This window comes from Drosophila pseudoobscura, chromosome 2 (assembly GCF_009870125.1).
Source record: "Drosophila pseudoobscura strain MV-25-SWS-2005 chromosome 2, UCI_Dpse_MV25, whole genome shotgun sequence".
Taxonomy (NCBI): Eukaryota; Metazoa; Arthropoda; class Insecta; order Diptera; family Drosophilidae; genus Drosophila; species Drosophila pseudoobscura.
In genome coordinates, this window is record NC_046679.1 from 19,673,393 (window position 1) to 19,691,226 (window position 17,834).

Below are 17,834 nucleotides of genomic sequence, written 5' to 3' on the forward strand. Positions count from 1 at the left end.
TTCGGTTAACGCCCTCGACCAGTGGCAGTGGAAGCAGCAGTGGCAGAGGCAGCAGCCGCAGAAGCCGCAGGACAAGTTGCCGTCCTAGGACATCCTGTACGCGGTCGCCTTTAATGCGAGATATTGGCATTTAAGGCCAGGCCAGCCACCGTATCGATACTCGGACCCACACCGACAAGCGAGTCCCAGTTAAGCGGTCAGGCGGTTCAAGGCAGATAATCTCCGCAGCTCAAGGTGTACACTCGGTCGGAGTTCATCCCACAACCAGCATAAATACATTTTAATGACCTGCGGAGCTCGCATGTAAATAAACTTATTACCCAGCCACCGCAGTGCATCGATTGTGGTGGAGACAGGGCAGGTGGACTATCGTCTTAAGCTCCTGAATTGTAAGTTTTGCCGTACAGATTGTGGTCTCAGTTATCAATAAGCTCTAACTGTTCAAAGTTGTGCAAAGTGTTGGACTGCTATAATCGGATTTACCAAGGGGACTACCAAGAGCTATTCAAAGTTATTAGGAGTAACTTTCCCTTTGGAATCAAAGTTTTGTAAAATGGAAATTGATAGTGGGGTTGTATGGGCAGTGAAAACTATTATCATAATATTATAACAACAGGAGAGATTTATTCTAATATGTTCTCATTCAATAAGAATTCTTAGAGGTCGATTTTTATCTTCTAAGGATCTTCTAAGACAAAATACAAATGCTAAAGAGAGAGAGAAAGAGGGAGCCCTCGCAAAGATTATATAGTTTTAAGCGATGAGAATAAGAGAATATGCTGTTCTTTGTTGATGTTCATTCGGCTCTGTATGTATGCATGTGTTCCACAATCTTTTGTTAAGTTATAATACAAACAAATATTTTTACAAACAGTATCAATTAGATTGTAAGACTAGAAGATCGGCGCAGCATTACCCCCAGACATACTTTTGCGATTCTTCGATTCTTCAAAGCCTTGATAAATATATATAAATGTTATATATACATATATATGTCTATATCGATTGACTTTCGATTTCTCATGCTATTTTTAATAAAATGTTTGAGTATGTTATCATAAAACTTGCGTTCAACTCTTGCTGCAATACTTAAAATATATGAAAATAAGAAAAATAAATTAAAATACTAAAATTGGGATTTTAATAAAGAAACGATTTATCATTTCACATAGCAATAAAATAATTTTATCATCTAATTCTTTGAACATTAGAAATATTATTTTTCAATCAAAGCATACATCAATCCGTGAAAAGTTTATATTTGCTTTTATATATAGTTAATTTAATATCTCAACTAAAGCAAAAGTTTTATTTAAATTTATGTAAAAAATGTACAATTGTTAAATAAGAACAGGGAAATGTTAAATTGAGTATGAATGATACCAGTCAAAGTGAAAGTGTACTCTTGCAAATAAAACTATGAAACTTCAATTTGTTTTCAATATTGGAAAAATCAAAAGGAAGCCAACAGCCGGCTCCGTTTCTTTGTTAATCAATAATGAACAACTTTGGCATCCAAGAAACTCTAATTATCTTTTTTCTTTTGAGTTGAAGTTTTCCTTTCGCTTTTTAAGTAACTTTCATGATTTTCACAGCTGCTTAACATGTCCAGCAATCAATTTGCTATTGTTGCCACGTCGAACCGCTGTCTGACCCATAAAGACTCTGGTTAAGACTCACTATTGAGGGGGAAATAAAAGAAAACCCGGCACGATATTCATCACTATTTGATGATGGCCTTTAGGGCTCAACAATTTTCTTTTACTGTGCAGGACGCAGAGCGGGGAGAGGGATAGCATCGCCATCGCCACTGCCGCCTTTGGTTAGCCAGTGGAGCGTTCACGTTGGGTGAAAAAACCACTTGGAACTGCATTGGACATTGTTTAAATTGCTGCGGTTCGCGTACGTTGAATTTTCGTCTCTTGTTTATTTTGCGCTTTATTTCGGATGCTGGATGCCCCATTCTTTTTCATTTTTGGTCGCTGGCTCTCTCGTTTTTTATGGTTCGAATCGAGCAGACGGAGGGAGAGAGAGAGAGAGAGAGAGAGAGGTGGGTGAGTGAGTGGGGAATTGAATAAAGCATAATATACGCTGGCGATTTCGATATAGCTACAGTATAACCCCTTTTAGTGTGCGGCGAGGTCAGGAGTCAGCAGTGATCCGGCAGTCCACCGTCCCCCAATCCGCGTCCAGTGTCCAGAGCCACACAAAAGAGCGAAAGAAAAACTTAATGTAATTGAATTCATTTATGGTTTTGTTTGGCCTTTATTTTTCTTTCGGCTTTTCACTTACGCTCGCAGAAATGCCAAGAATGTTGGATGGTTGTTAATAAATATTTCATTTATTTGCCGGCTCATGGCGAAAAGGGATTTCCCTCTGCCGCCGTCGCCACCGTCGCTCTGCTAACAGCCATTGTTTTTGTGGTCTTTTGTGCTTTAATTAAAAATATGCACAGGCAAGGCCAAAGTGTCCCAATTTCGTGGCCAGAACAAAGCACTCAACTAAATACGAAACTAGCGTCGATAGACTCTAGGCCCCCATACCCATGCCCAACCCCTGCTGATCCCTGCTCCTTGGACCATCTTTTGTGTCCTTTTTTGGCTGCCCAGTCCCTGGGAAAGAGGGATATTGGGTTATTAGTAAATATGCTTTCATATAGTACATGAAAGATTTATGCAAAGGACACTACCAGGCAGCCCCGGTCTGGCTTTGAACCCGGCGCCGGAACGGGTATGGGTACGAGCATACGTACCTTCTGCAAGTATGCAACATATTTCATAATAATCGCCTTCGGGCCACAATGCCTGCCACACACCACACGCTCTCTCACCTGATCCGGGAACGCCTCTGCTTCGGCCTCGGCTTCGGCAAAGTTATCCCTTTTTAGCTCAAAAGAAACCCCAAGCCTTGGCTCGCTCATGTGGCTAATAAAATAATTGAAATTCTCTCTTAGCATGAAAAGGCAGCCGGTAGCTTCTCGTACTTCTCATACATACAAATTGGTATGCCATGGCCAGAACGCTCCATCCTCCTTCCAAAAACGCTTTACGGAATTACGGAAATTCAAATTCTTTTCCTTGGGCCGGCACTTTGGACGCCTGTCAATGTTTTGAGCCACTTTTCCGTGTTCGAAAGAGTTGTACTCACTTTGCCTTGTCTTGAATGAATCTGGATCATCTAATAAATGATCGAAAACGAAGGAAAAATTACCGCGTTTTAGACGCCTTTTAGCTACAATTTTGTTATTTTTTTTATTTTTATTTTACTTTTTTTTCAGATACTTTCTTTGATTTTCAATTTCAATAATACAATTTGCTTTGCAATTTTATGCCGAGCTGAGCAACGGCATGAGCGGGAGCAGCAGCCGTAATAGCATCAGAGGGGTGGGGTACGGGTGTATCCTTCTCTATTTCCGAGCTTGTGCATTTGAGATGACTCTCGGAGGCGCTCCCTCCGTATTTATTTGCATACGCATAAAGATGGAAAGTGGAGATACATACGTAAATGCGGATTCTGCCCTACTCGGAATCCATTTCCCTGCCCCAAATCCGTTGTCAGACTCCACTTCCATTTGGCACATGGGAGAATTTTATAAAACTTTATTTTATTTTACCAGAAATTGACTTATGTTTAAGGCTATCTTTAAATGTTTAATGGTTTGCTTGAGTCATCTGGGGGTTGAAATTGGGTCAAGTCTTGCGTTGGCTCAGAAGATGCATTATATATTGTAATATTTTGTATCTATTGCTCTGCCTTTTTGTACATTCAATGGGAGTATTCCTCTGGGAACTTTTAATAGGAGGATATTTAAAGTGCGCCGAGCTATAAGTTCTCTATTATTTAAAAGTGTATTGTTGAAACATTTTTGCACAATAGTTTATTTTTTATCAGCCACATATTTGGTATTTTTCGTATATTTGCTTGTAATTTTTCTGTGCGTTCATTAACCACAAATGATTGTGGCTGGGTGTTCAATAAAGTTTTGGTTATTTGCCGATGCGCCACGCCAACAGCCAACAGCCAATCCAATCACCATGGCCTCTCTCTAGTGGCTGCCATGGACATGGTTCAATGCTCATAATTAAAACCGATAATCGTGCGTTGATGCAAAGCCAGCATTGAGGTCCTGCGCGTCGGGTCGTTTTGGGTATCGTAAATTCAGCTACGGCCATGATATCATATGATGGCGGTTTGGCCTGTTTAAACTTTCCTTCTGGCTGGCCATAATGAGTGTGAATATTTATCTTGGCTATCGGGGAAAAGCTTTGGTCAAATAGTTGCACACGCTTATAATTAGATTGATGGGCTATATGGCCACAGCAGCGTGTGATTAGAGATCCTCCGATTGCGCCTCCAGACTAGGTGTATGTGCCATATGGTTGCATGTGTCGCTCGGGTGACAAAGCTCCCTCTCTGCTGTGCTTCAGCACCTGCCCCTTTCCCGTTTTTCAAGCTGGCAGCACTTATCACAGCTTCAAGCTGGTAGAGGCTGAAAGAGGTAGAGAGGGTAGCACTTGCACGGCAAATAGAGCGTCATTAATTTAACTAAAATAGTCACGACACCGGAGCATTGCCGGAGCTGTTGTCTTGGTCGCTGGCCTCCTCCTTGCCGCTGAAGCGTCTAAATGCAATCATTTTAACCTGCACACACGACCTAGGGCGGCTGTTATAAATGTTCAACAACGGCAGGGCGACAGGCAGAAGAGAAGAGAGAGAGAGTAAAAGAGAGAGGTTGAAAAATTATGCATCAAGTGACAACAACAACGAATGCCATTTCGACGACAATCATTGCATAAGGAAAAGGACTCAAGCAAGACCTATTCCCCATACCATCCTCCATCCTTCACCCTCAATTCCACTCCACACTTCATTGCCTCTCGGCATTCATAAATATGGCGCATCGGAAATGTATTTAGTTTGAGTAGAGAGCGGCGGAAGTATCCATGCCTGAGTGGATTTGATTTGCCATCTGCGCCGCATGGCCCAGCAATGTATCTATATCTGTATCCATGATTTAGTTATTTTTACGAGTACATAAATAAGCAGAGGAAATAAATATGATAAAATCGCAAAAAAAAACTATGAAATGAATGTTGTTTGTCTGATTCAAGTTTAGGGCAAATTAAATTTATTTCAAAAAACGAACCCAGACCCACGACGGAAATAGGCATAATGAATCATTTGTGATATATACGATTGTGAGTTGAATATAGATTTAATGGATCTTAGAGTCCACTTTATTACTTTCCCTTTAAAAGCTATTCCCTATGGAAACGCTTCTTTAAACCGCAAAAAAACTGAAACCAAAAATTTGCGTTTTGCTAGCCCATAAAAGTACGCTACATTTAATTTGAACGGTTTCTGTTTCCTGCATGTGTGGGTGCGCGGCCGTGCGTCTAAGTCCTAACAGCCGTTGGCTAATTTCTCTTGCCTGCATCACTCCACCTCCTCCACACACAAATGGAAAAGAAAATATGCGAGAATATGGGAGAAGAACTATGCCGACGAAAATAAATTGAATTTATCAACCGTTGACGTCAACGCACACATACACAAATACACAGGGAAAAACCTACTCGTGGGGCTGATGAGGGGAAATGCGGAAGGGAAAGAGCGAACCAAGCCAAATGTTTTTTTCCCATATAATTTCCGTTATGCCCAGGGCAACGGCCATGCCAACGCCCACGTGCAGCACATGCATATACGAGTAGGGCAATGAAATGAGGAAGGGTAGGGTCCAAGAGCGAAAAAGCAACAAGAAGCCACATTGAAGATGCAAAGATTCCTACAACTTATCGTTGTAATTAGGAATGGAAATTGAGAAACATTTGGGAGAGTGTTCCACAAAAAAATTTCACCAAATAATACATTTGACGTTTGAAAAAAATCTTGATGGTTACACTCAATAAAGTGTTTTATCTACCTTTACGTTAAATATTCCTTGATATAACTGATTAAATTTGGTATGACTGGTTTTACGGAACATAATAATTATAATAATAATAATAAGTCATAGTAATAATAATTGTCATAATATGAAATGGCCAAAAATTATATTTTGGTCATACATAATTTGGCAAGCTGTTCGCGCACTTGCTTTATATAACACACAATCAGAAAGTAAAGAGTGGGGGTAGGTAGAGGAAGACAGACAGCCACTCGTTCCCTCGTATAATATCAAACAAAATAAACAATAAAATTCAGCCACAAATAAATTATGCCCTTGAGCGGCGAGAACCTCGATGTCAACAGAAGAAGGCTTTCTTCTTTGGGCCCAGTTTACTGGCCAGGCCACGCGCTTGTGTACGAGTATGTGCCAGTATTTGTATGTGTGTGTATTAAGCTGATGACAATCAAATACACAAATACAATTACAAATGCGAAAACACACACACAAAACATCCACAAAGATGCACACATGGCAAGCCAGACAAAAAAGGAGGGCAAATAGTGAGCCAGCACCAATATGGGGGGACGGAGAGAGATAGTGAGCAAATACTGAGCAAATATTTTAGCAGCGACTGAAACAAAGACATATTACTATCACAGGATGTTCGACTGGGGCTGTGTGTGTGTGTCCAAATTGAATTTGATTTATTGAAATTTGATATTTTCCGTGATACGAGTGCCGCAAATCAAGCAAACATGAGCTAGACACACACAGACTCTGGGACACCGAGACACAGGGACACAGAGACAGGAACAATCAACATTGGTAGTAGGAAGGAGACACACAAGTGATGGCTATGTGGCATGAGAGGCACTTGGCACACATTTACCAATTGTCTTTGCTCTGCAGCACACAAAACGCTCGCAAAAACTATCCGAATGTCTGTCTCTTTTTTAGTTTTAGCCAAACAAATGCCGGAAAAATACCCAAAAAATGTTTTTGAATGGAAATTGATGGAATTGTCTTAAAGTGGTAGCTTCCTATTGAATATCTATACTTATAAATTTGTATATCTTTTATTTTTGCCACTGACAAAAGCAAGTTTGTAAAATTATTTCTATGCCTTCATTCCACTCGGATACTCCTAAATCCTCATAACAATGACCTAAGCAAACTATTAAGGTGTTAGTTTATAAATTCGAAACAGAAAAACTTTACTTTTTCTAGTCCTTAAATTTGTAGACATTCTTTGGTCCATTTACTTGTTACTTAATTCTTCTATTAGATATAATACTATTAACTGTAAGTGTATTGTAGATTTTATTTAAATGAATGAATAAATAAATTTCCAAATGTTCACATTTTATGATGATTTCTAACAATTTTACTAATAAATAATAATTATAATTATTAATAATACTTACATCTTTAATTATAATCAACACCTTGATTCCAGAGTTCATTGACTCGCAGTTTGTTTAAGCTAATCAAAATTACCATGAAACTGAAGCCAGACAATGCGGTATATAGACTTTACTTATAGACCTTTTCGGGGGTGTAAAAAGATGAAATTAACTCAGGAGCTCGGTTATCAGTAAACACATTCAATTTGGAATGCGTTTCGCACATAGGAATCGGAAGACAAAGGCTATGAGAACACAGGGCCCACAAATTGGGCCAAATGAAATGAAATCAAATAAATTCGTTCAGAGAGGAATGCAATGGGAAGGGGGACCAGAACATGTGACGCCATGCTGTTCTGATTGCACTCAAGCACAGCAGCTACAATATTTATTACATTTGATTATGTTGAAAGTCAACTTTATCAATTTTACAGCAGTTAGCCAATAAACCACAACAGACAGCAATCGAGAAGCAGAGGAGGGCACCATGATATATAAGTAATACGTAATACGAGTATTTGTTGCATATAAATCCTAAATGGACAATGAATGTCAAGTAAAATAAATTAGAAATGACAATAAATGAGCAACTGCCAAAAGGGAAACGGGAAGTGGTGGGTGTGGGTGTGTGTAGTGAATGGACTTGGACTACAGCTAGCTCCCTCTCGACAGTCTGTTGACAGGCAAACAGACAGCGTGTCGCTGTAATTGGCAGCAGTGGCAGTGGCAACTACTCGTATACGAGTAGAATGTTGGCCGCATAACAGCAAAAGATTTCTGCAGTTAACCTCTCGTTCTGCCCCCTGTCGCACGGCAATTGAACAACAAGCAAAACGAACCCAACCGAGCTGAACTGAACTGAACTAAACTGAAACTCTTTGCATATTTGTTGCAGCGGGAAAATTTATGCAATGCTTTTTTCCTGATGCTTGGCCCTAGGCCTAAAACAACACCAGAAACAAGCAGGAGCCAACCACTATAGTGGGCTAAAAGAAAGATTTAATGTGAACATTTTTGTAAAATAAAAAGGCATGTGAAAATATTTGAAAATATATATGCTAACTATGAAAATTACATTAAATATATATTGGTTCTGTTTTGGCTTATGATCTGATCATATTTTCAATGTAATAATATATCCCTTAATTTTGTAGAGACCAAAATTTCATACAATCATCACTCATTTTCAGTCCAGTGTGCCTGCAATCAAAATGCATTCACTGCCCTGCTTCCAATGCTCTGGCAAACTTTTTGTTTTTCCATTCTCAAAAATTGCATGGAATGCCCACACACAAACACACACACACATACACTGGGGAATAGGTAAACTAACAGCACGTGCAAAAATTTTGATGTCTCTCCCTCTGTTTTTCCGGTTTTCCAGTTTGGTTTCGGTCACTCTGTCTGCTTAGATGCTTATTAGGCATCAACTTTATCTCCGTCTCTGTCTATTTCACCTACAAAAGCAGGTTGCCAATATGCAATATTGTTCCAGACGAGTACAGAATTGATCCACCTCTAGCCTCCCAGGCTCCTCTCCTGATTCTGCACCACAGTGGGTTGTTGTTAGGCCGTTGACAATATCAGACTCTTATTCCGGTGCCCCGCCCCAGCGGGTGGCAGCGATTTGTCTGTTTGTTAACCAATTCATTTGTCATGGTAGCACTGGGCGCTGTGACCGACAGGACCGACAAAGGGACGTGCAGGAGGCACTAGAGAATCAACACAATTGAACATTTCCCTCTGCAGCTCTGCATGGAAAACTGTTCGGGCCAAATGTGAGCAGGGAAAATGTTAGAAAATCAAACGCATATTTCCCATACTATGTTGCAAAAGGGTTATCATTAATTTGTGATTACGGAATGAGTTATTTATACTACGGGTAAAGGACACAAATCAAAGGCAGTCAATAGATATCAAATAGTAGCTTTCATTCCATTTACCTGAGAACGACACATGGGAGAGAAGAGTGTAAGAGTGGGTAAGTTGCGTAAGCTCAATCAGAAACACATCCACCCTCTGACCAGGCAACCACTACCCACCCACTGACCTCACAGGCTCCAGTCCAGCCTTGGACTGATATTCTGACCATATGCAATCGCCTGATATTTGGTGGTTGCCTCGGTCACTTTTATGACTGCACTGGGACCCATAATTTATGAATGAATTCATGAATGTCGAAGCAAAGTGAAGTGCCTGCTCTGGCTCTGGTTCCCTCGTACATACTCGTTCTTCTTCTCTTGTATAAGTAAAACCCGAATTGAAAACGTCAGCTTATATGGGTAGTCTTATAGGGGGTCGGTCGCTGGTCACCCGGCCCAAAGGACCTGTCTCCGCAACTCACGAAAATTTAGTTTTTGATTATGTCGATGTCCATTAATGTCCCTGCTCCCCCGAGTGTGATGTGTGTGTGCGAGGGGGCGTGGTGTAAGGGTCGAGGATGAGGTTAGATGGGGTAAGATGATGTGCTGATGGGTCCGACTTGGGGTCCAGCCTTGAGAGATTTGGCAGGGGACTGAGGATGTCCTGCTGCTGTCCATTTTGCATACATAGTTCCCGTTGCGTGCTCAATCAACCTGAAGAGGTGCGAACGTGCTAAATTAGTAAAATAAATTACATATTTGCGGGCAAATGGGATGCACATACACCAGAGTCCATCTACTCGAACACTCGGACGAGTACGAGTATGTGCCCCCATTCCGGGGCCAGCTCTCTTCGGGGACACTCACCTAATTATGTGGCTTATGTTATTATTAGTTGGGAAATTTGTTCACGCATGTGTGGGGTGGCCGAGTGGAATGAGCGCTGCATGGGTTTGTGAATATTGAGCTATGAATTTAAATGAATTAATAAAATGAAGTTCTCCCCCGCACATACAATTATCCCGGCATCAGGTGGAGCCATAATTCAAATGTTTATTCGCACATTTTGATATCATTAATGTGCATAATTTTCCCCGGCATCGGTTTGGGATTGGGGGATAAGCTATTTAAATTATTCATGGGCCATTTGCTTTGGTTATGCTTTTAAGTGAATCACTAAAAGTAATTAGGGTTTAACTTACAAAAATAGTTTCCGGAAAAATGTAAATATCATATTTTGATATAGAATACTCGTAATGCAAATATTTATAATCCACAAATATACTTACTTCCAAAGTAGGTGCTGTTCAACATGAAAATGCCGTGTCACATGGCTGCGGATGCATTGCCAAAATCAGACATCGGTTTCCACCTCCACCAGAGGGGCGGCTGCCAGCAAGCATAAGCCTGGCTCAATGACTGTCAAACCAGCATGGAATCGAGCCATATCGAAGCCAAAAAATCCTACAAGTGGAATATATGGACTGTAAGATACTCAGCACTGCTCTATAATCAAAACAAAAACTACTGAAATATTTAAAAACAACAATACACCCTTGCTACTGCCAAATATACAGGGTACACCAAATGTACAGCCAAAAATGGCATATGGAACATTTGTATAGTAGATGTGCATATGGATGCGCGTGTGCACACATGTAAATGCATACAAGTCGAGGTAGATGTATTTGCCAGCATGCATCAGTGAGCACGCGAAAGGGCGCTCCGTTACGTATACGCAATGTGAAACATGGATGGCACGCCAGGGCCTGGCATGGGTATCTCATTGCAATCGGCAAAGTAAATCGCACGGCAAAAGCACACAATAATTTCTCGCATTGAAAGAAGGCAGCCGTAGCAGGAACCAATATCCAGGACCAAGCACCAGGACCACCCAACACTCTCTTTCCCATCGGTAAATTATGCGTACCCCAAACTGCTCTTCCACTGCTCATGTCGCTGCCTGGTTCCCTTTCTATTTTGTTTGCCATGCACTGCTCTGGCTTGCCGACTTTGACGACTGGGCGATATATTTTGAGAGCGAAGAAGCCGTAGAAGTGCAGAGAAATATATGTATTTAAATTGCATTGCACGCAGAGCTCTTGCCATTTCTGCAAATGCTTCGCCATTTCCACATAGCAAACAGACATATGTTGGCAGCACGTGTGTGTGAGCCAAAGCCGGCTGCTCAATCATATTGCCCAATGCTCGTGCCTGTTCCTTGAAAGAAGCTGCAAGGTACCAAGGATCGCTGGCATCGCTGGCATTTGCTGGTGAGAAAAATGGCAGCCAAAGCAGAATGCAAATAATTTCTGCTGCATTAAACGCAACCCAAATTCAAAGTCAGCACAGAACAATCAAAAATCCAGCCACGACTCTGAGTTACTCTGTTTGAATAAAGTCTCCTAGAACATTTTCCAGCTTTAATTTGGCTTCGAAAGGAATCTTAAGAACCCTCTGGGTAGGGTATAAGAACGATACATGGCTGGCAGTAAGTATTATTGCAAACATCAATGATAACAGAATCGATTACTTGGTCGACACAGATGGAGAAGCGCATCCGAGCAGGGAATGGGGAGAGAGAGTTGCTTCAGGCCAAGCTCTGACAAATTTTTTCTTATAATATTTGCAAGTGCGAGAATAATGCCGTTTCCATTGTGGGAAAAGGAGTGATAGACAAACAAGCGATGTGCTGACAAAGGACAATGGCGATGAGCTGCTCACAGCGGAGAACCTGGCCATGGACGAGGAGGATATGTGGACGTCGAAGTGGAAGCGGACGTGGACATGGACATGGGCATGGACGTGTGTAGAACAACTCGTTACTGTCAGCAGCTGCCAATGTAAACACAAGTGGCCAGCCGCAAAAGGAAAATTGTTGGCCAGTGAAAAGCGCAGCAAAGAAATGAAAGAGAGAAGCAGAAGCGAGAAGAAACGAAGGAGAACATAGGAAGAGGATGAAGGACAACTGTGCTCAAAGGCCACAGCTGCCGGATGGCGATTGGCGCGGAAATCAATTGTTGTTTTGACAGCGACACGGAAATTGGTTTAATGAAGCAAAAATAGATATAAAAAGCCAGCTGACAAAGCTAACAAGCCAAAAGGATGGCCGGCCAGGGCGTCAGCTAATTAGAGACGCGCCCAGATTGGACTGCGTCCTTCACTCCTTCCTGATTCTCTGACCCAGCTGCTGGGCCTTCTTCTCCTCATGCTGTCGCTGATGATCAAAGGCTGTTTGATTTATGATGGCAGCCCAAGAAATTAGCAAAGAAAATGGAAAAAACTAGGATAAAAGTTTGTTGTAAATGGGAAAATTATGCGCAGCAACTGGGGGGAAACTCATTTAGAATGCCGGCAGGAATTGTGCCCTAACAAGGTAAATGCAGGTGCTCTGGGGAAACTACTGCAGTGGTTGAACAATCCAACTATTAGGAAAATATTGATTAAGTGACTGAAACAGCAAGAGATTGTCATTCTTAAGAGTGCGAAAGTAGACCAAGAACCCTTTCCAGCTCCGTAATGATTTGGAAAATTGACAAATAAAACTGCGCCGAGTCCCTGCGCCCAAAAGTGTGTTCATTACTTAAACTAATTGCATTTTAAATTAACATCACCCCCGGACCTGGGCAGTAAAAGGCTCATAAAGGCAAGACACTGAACCGCCATCGGGGCTGGAATGGAGCTCCCTCTTCGGTGCGGTATGGGTACGGTACGCCCTCGTATGTATGCACAGCACGCAGTGCGCAAAATGGCAAATGGGAAAAGGTGGGCCAAAGGAAATGAGAGCAGGAACCACCGGTAGACGTCAGTCAGGCGGCGGTGACAGTCGAAATGTATTGAAGTCATTACGAATATGGCCACAAGACGTGGCTTAAAAGGTGCCCAACCAGGCAACCAATCCTTGCTGGGCAACCGACCGTTCGCAGGGTAATGACAGAAATTATGTAATAAAAAGTTACAATTTACGGTTGCAGTGGAGGAGTTCGGAGTATGCCAGAGGTGGAGCTCCGTTCGATGTGGGCCACGTGACCCAGACAAAGGGAGACCCGCCACAGCCACAGCTACAGGTGCAAGCCAAAGGAACGAAATTGAGTCTGTCTGGTGGGGTCTGCCGTTGGGATGGGTTTTCGTACAATGAACCGTCATAGATAAAAGACATAACAATGAAGCCAGGGGCAGACGTGCGGGTCAGGCCAGGCAGAAGCAGAAGCAGAAGCAGAAGGACACAGACAAAAGGTACCCAAGAACATTTGCACCTGCCTTGCAATGGCAATGCCAGGGAAAATAAGCTATAAATGTAAGACAAAGGCAAATGGCAAGGCGGGAATACGTAGGAGAGAGGGCTGGAAAAATAAGAAATGGCAATAAATTCAAAAACTAAAACAAGCCTCAGCACCAGCAGAGGCACCACTGACACCCCAGACAGAGCCACAACGAGGCCAACTTCTTCAGCCATATGATGAACAGACTTGGAGCAGACTTCGAGCAGTTGGAGTGGAGTGTAGTGGATTGGAGTGGTGTGGGATGGCAGTGGAGTGGCTGGTGCCAGACCCTAATAAAGGTGTCAGCCCGGAGAAAGTTGCTCGACGGTTGCCGGTTGCCCGTTGTGTGGGGGCGAAAACGTGATTGCAAATTGTAACCGCCAATGGGCCGTAAATTGAAACGTGACTAAGGCAGATAATAAAATGCATAAAATCAGAGTACTCGCTGCCAGCGGGCGACGCTTGATGGCCCAAACACGGGCGCAGACACGTGAAATGCCCCCAAAGCGAGAGCCGGTAGAGGATTGTCCTTTGTCTGCTTTGTTGGTGGTTGGGTGGTTCCAGTGGGTTGGTGGGTTGGTGGGTCGGCAGTACAACAGTTCGGTGGAGCGAATGGCTAGTTACCGGTCTCGTTGGTGTGTTAGTTGGCAAGAGCTGAGCGGTTTGTTTGGAATTTGTCATTAAAAGGATTCGAGTTGGACTGAAGCACAAAAGCCCCAAAAATGCACATGTGTAATGCCTAACGAGTGTATGGAAGGAATCAAAAGTGTGTGGAGTGTGGACGGGATTAAATCAGGAGAGAAAAATATCAACTACAACGGAATGCACTTAAAACATTTGAAGAGCTATTTTCGAGTGCCTCGGCAGTGGAGGCCATTAAGGAAATAATATATGAAACGGAGCTCTGAAATTAGCTGTATAGCTTGGTTCTGTTGTGGTTCTTGTAATTTAAATGGGAATAAGTGGGGCCGTGTCCTTCGTAAATAGCGGTTATAAGTTCAAACCATTATCTGGCTAAATTGACAAAGTTTATATTTTTAAAGGGTATATCATATATATTTTTGTTTAGATTAAGATTGAAAAATTAATTTACATTCACAGGATTTTTACTCATGACTATAACATATTTGCAACTTAATGAAGTCTCGATAGAGGCTGGTTCGCTTCATTTCCCTCCGTTATGTGTGTTCGAGTCGTATTAATTATCCTTCACTGATTGCCCGCAATTTGGTCCATTGTTTGAAGTAAGTTTTTGGGTCCGAAACCACATTAAACACTGTCTGTGACCTGCTGGCTTTTGCTTTAATTGTTAATTTTTTGGTTTTGGCCAAATGAGCACCAGCGAAGTTTTAATTAATTCCATAAAAAACCAAGAGGAGGCCGCAGGCAAACAGGAAAACGGATACACATACATTCAGAAGCGAGTTAGCGAAAGAGAACGAAACACACCAATGGAAAGGGATAGGCATAGGGAGGCAGAAAAGTGGCTCCACAAACATGAAAAGCAGCTGAAATATTGGCAGTCACAGAACTCTGTTGAACATGGACAGGACGGGGCCAGGGATTGGGGCAGGTTCCTCTGAGGTTGCTGTTGTTGTCAAAGTCGTTGTCATGCTAAATACTGCGGCATATTTAAACAGCAAAAATAACAAGGAATGTACACAAAAAAAAAACGGGAACAAAAAAGGCAAAGCAGAAAGGAAACCAAAGCAATGGGATGAGAAAATGAACGAAAAACGAGCCGAATTCGAGAGTAAAGCAAATGAAATGGCAAAGGAACAAAAGAAGTCTTCGTTTGGCCCCAAAGCCATTCCAGAGAGGGGGAAAGCTGCCACATTAAAATGTTAATTCCACCTAAAATGCCAATAGCATAGATATGTACTTAGAGCCCAAAGGTTTTGTAGTGAATGGCCCGAAGAGGGGCATCTAGTGTACATCTATCCTCCTTGTGGACAGTATTTTGTTCGGCGTTGTCTGCTGTTGGGTCCTGTTAAAGTGCATGAACATCTTACCCGTGGTACGCCAGGCTTCTGGTCATTGCACCGTGGCCTTTTGATTTTTATGAACATATAGGATGTTCAGAAAATAGTCCTTTTTCAGTTAATATTCTCCTAAAAATGTATGTAGATGTGTACTACTTCCATTTATATAAAAAATTTATTTGACAAAGCTCTAAGATGGCAAATTTGTATCGCTTAAGCAAAAGAAAACCCTCATGAAAAATACCAAAGGATGCAGCAAGAACAGAAACAATGTTGCAAGTAACTTTGATGCTGCCACAACGAAAATAGAATTGAAGACTCCACCACACCGACAGCCACCAGCAAAAACAGTTGCATTTGCAACAGTAAGAAGCATCTCAGGAAGCAAATAAAGTAAATAAAAGTAAAAAACAATTCTGTGGAAAATCTGGAATCGTTTGGGAACTTTATAATACACTTTTAGAGCCACCGAGTGTAACAATTTTAATGGATATTATTTAATGCAAGCATTGGTCTTGTTTAATAATTTTATTTTGAGGTAAGATAAAATATATGAACATTTTTCCAGTGACAGCATTTGGTTGTCTGATTATATTTAAATTTAATAAAACTTTAAATATATTTAAATTAGACTTTGAGACCCAAGAAATGGCAGAAATCCCTTTTATGGTAACGACTGCATCTTTTCTTGTATTAATTAGTGGTTTTCTTCTGGCCAAAGATATCTTGCCCATTGAAAGGGTATGCAAAGAAAAACTTTATAAACATTTTAAGTGCAGATGGAGCCAGGAACAATGGGAAACCACGGCAATGGGTGCAATGAAACTGAAATCTCACACAAAGACAGCAAATGCAATCAAAGGCTGGAGTGTGGCGGCAGTAACAGTAACAGAAAGAGAGAGGAGGAAACACAGAGGATGGAGAAGCAGAAACAGGAACAGAAACAGGAAGCGGACTAACAAAGCAAAACGGATGCGGAAATGGCAGCAACTGATGTCTGAAGAAGTTGTCGGTTGGTGGCATCCCATCCCCAGCAGCCCAGGCTTCCCAGTTGAAGCCGCCCCAAGTGGCACTGCTGAAAGTGAAATGAAAGTGAAACCCTTACTGCCGAAAATACCAAAAGTCATAAATTCCGTTTTATTTAGCAAATAATTTATGCTCAACTCGTATTTGACAAACATTTGAATACTATTTTTGGAAGCTTTTAATTATGTCAACGGAAAATGCTCGAAATTCAAACAGACAGACCTTTGCCCGGACTGGTGTTCCTTACTTGAAATCTGGGCAAAATGTCACAGACGCTTAACCTTTAAGCAAATCAAACGACGGCAGAGTAATTTACTTGGAGCCCGTCCTTGTGAACATCAGGAGCACCAGGAAGAGGCCGCTCGTGCCTGGAGTCAAGCCTGCAGGCCCAAGAGTGACAAATAATTTGCGCATGTGTCGGGCCCTGGGCCAACGAATGTGTGTGCGTGTGGCAAAAGTTGAAAATTAAAATTAAATGTTCAAATATTTGCCTTAACGTTCTGCCTCACCTCCCCCGCCTTATCAGCTCGCAGGCGTGGCGCTGGGAAAAGTGTTAAATTGCCGCTTTCAGCAGAATGTCGATTGATACGGGAGGGTGGAATTGATTCGCTGTTGGCACTACTAATGAAAGCGGACCACGGACCCCGTCGCACCCAGTCACATGTTGCCCCTCAACCAGTTTACTCACCATTTAACCGGTGATTGGATCACAGCGCCTCGAATCGGGTAGGGCTGCCTGGCCTGGACCCTCAGGACGATATGAAATTCATGTGAAATGGCACAGCGGGACGAGTGGAACGCAAAAAAAAAGGGAACAAGATTTATTTTTTCGGTTTCGATGAAAGTCGACAGGGGATATACTCTAAGTATTAAGAACTCTACTGTTAGTTAAAAAATAAATCCACAGAGACTAAGCATATTTAATTTGCATTACCGTTCGAGGATGGTATTTTATTGCATTTTATTATTTGTTCTGCTCATAGAAAAATCATTAACCTTCGCCTTAATCGTGATACCCTTTGTCAGGGATATTTGCCAAATGAGTGTAAAAAATCGCCATTATACGAGGCTCTGGTGAAGAGCATGAGAGGATGGATGGGAGCATGTGAGGACCGCATCAAGGGTGGGTAACATATTCAATAGCTTTTCAAAAGCATGCTTAACAGACGGCAACAACAGCAACAATAACGAGAGAGAGCAAGAGGCAAAAGCAAAAGAAAAAAGAGGAGAAAGAATCATCAGAGAGAGGTTCCATCACCCATCAACCAACAAACACAAACACTCAGACATTTGCATGTCAAGTCCTCGGCCTGGTCCTCGGTCGGGGCTTGGGTTTGGGCCTCTGCTCTGCTCTCCTCCCGACTGCATTAAAAACGACCATGAATAAATTTTAACAGCGCTTGTGTGTT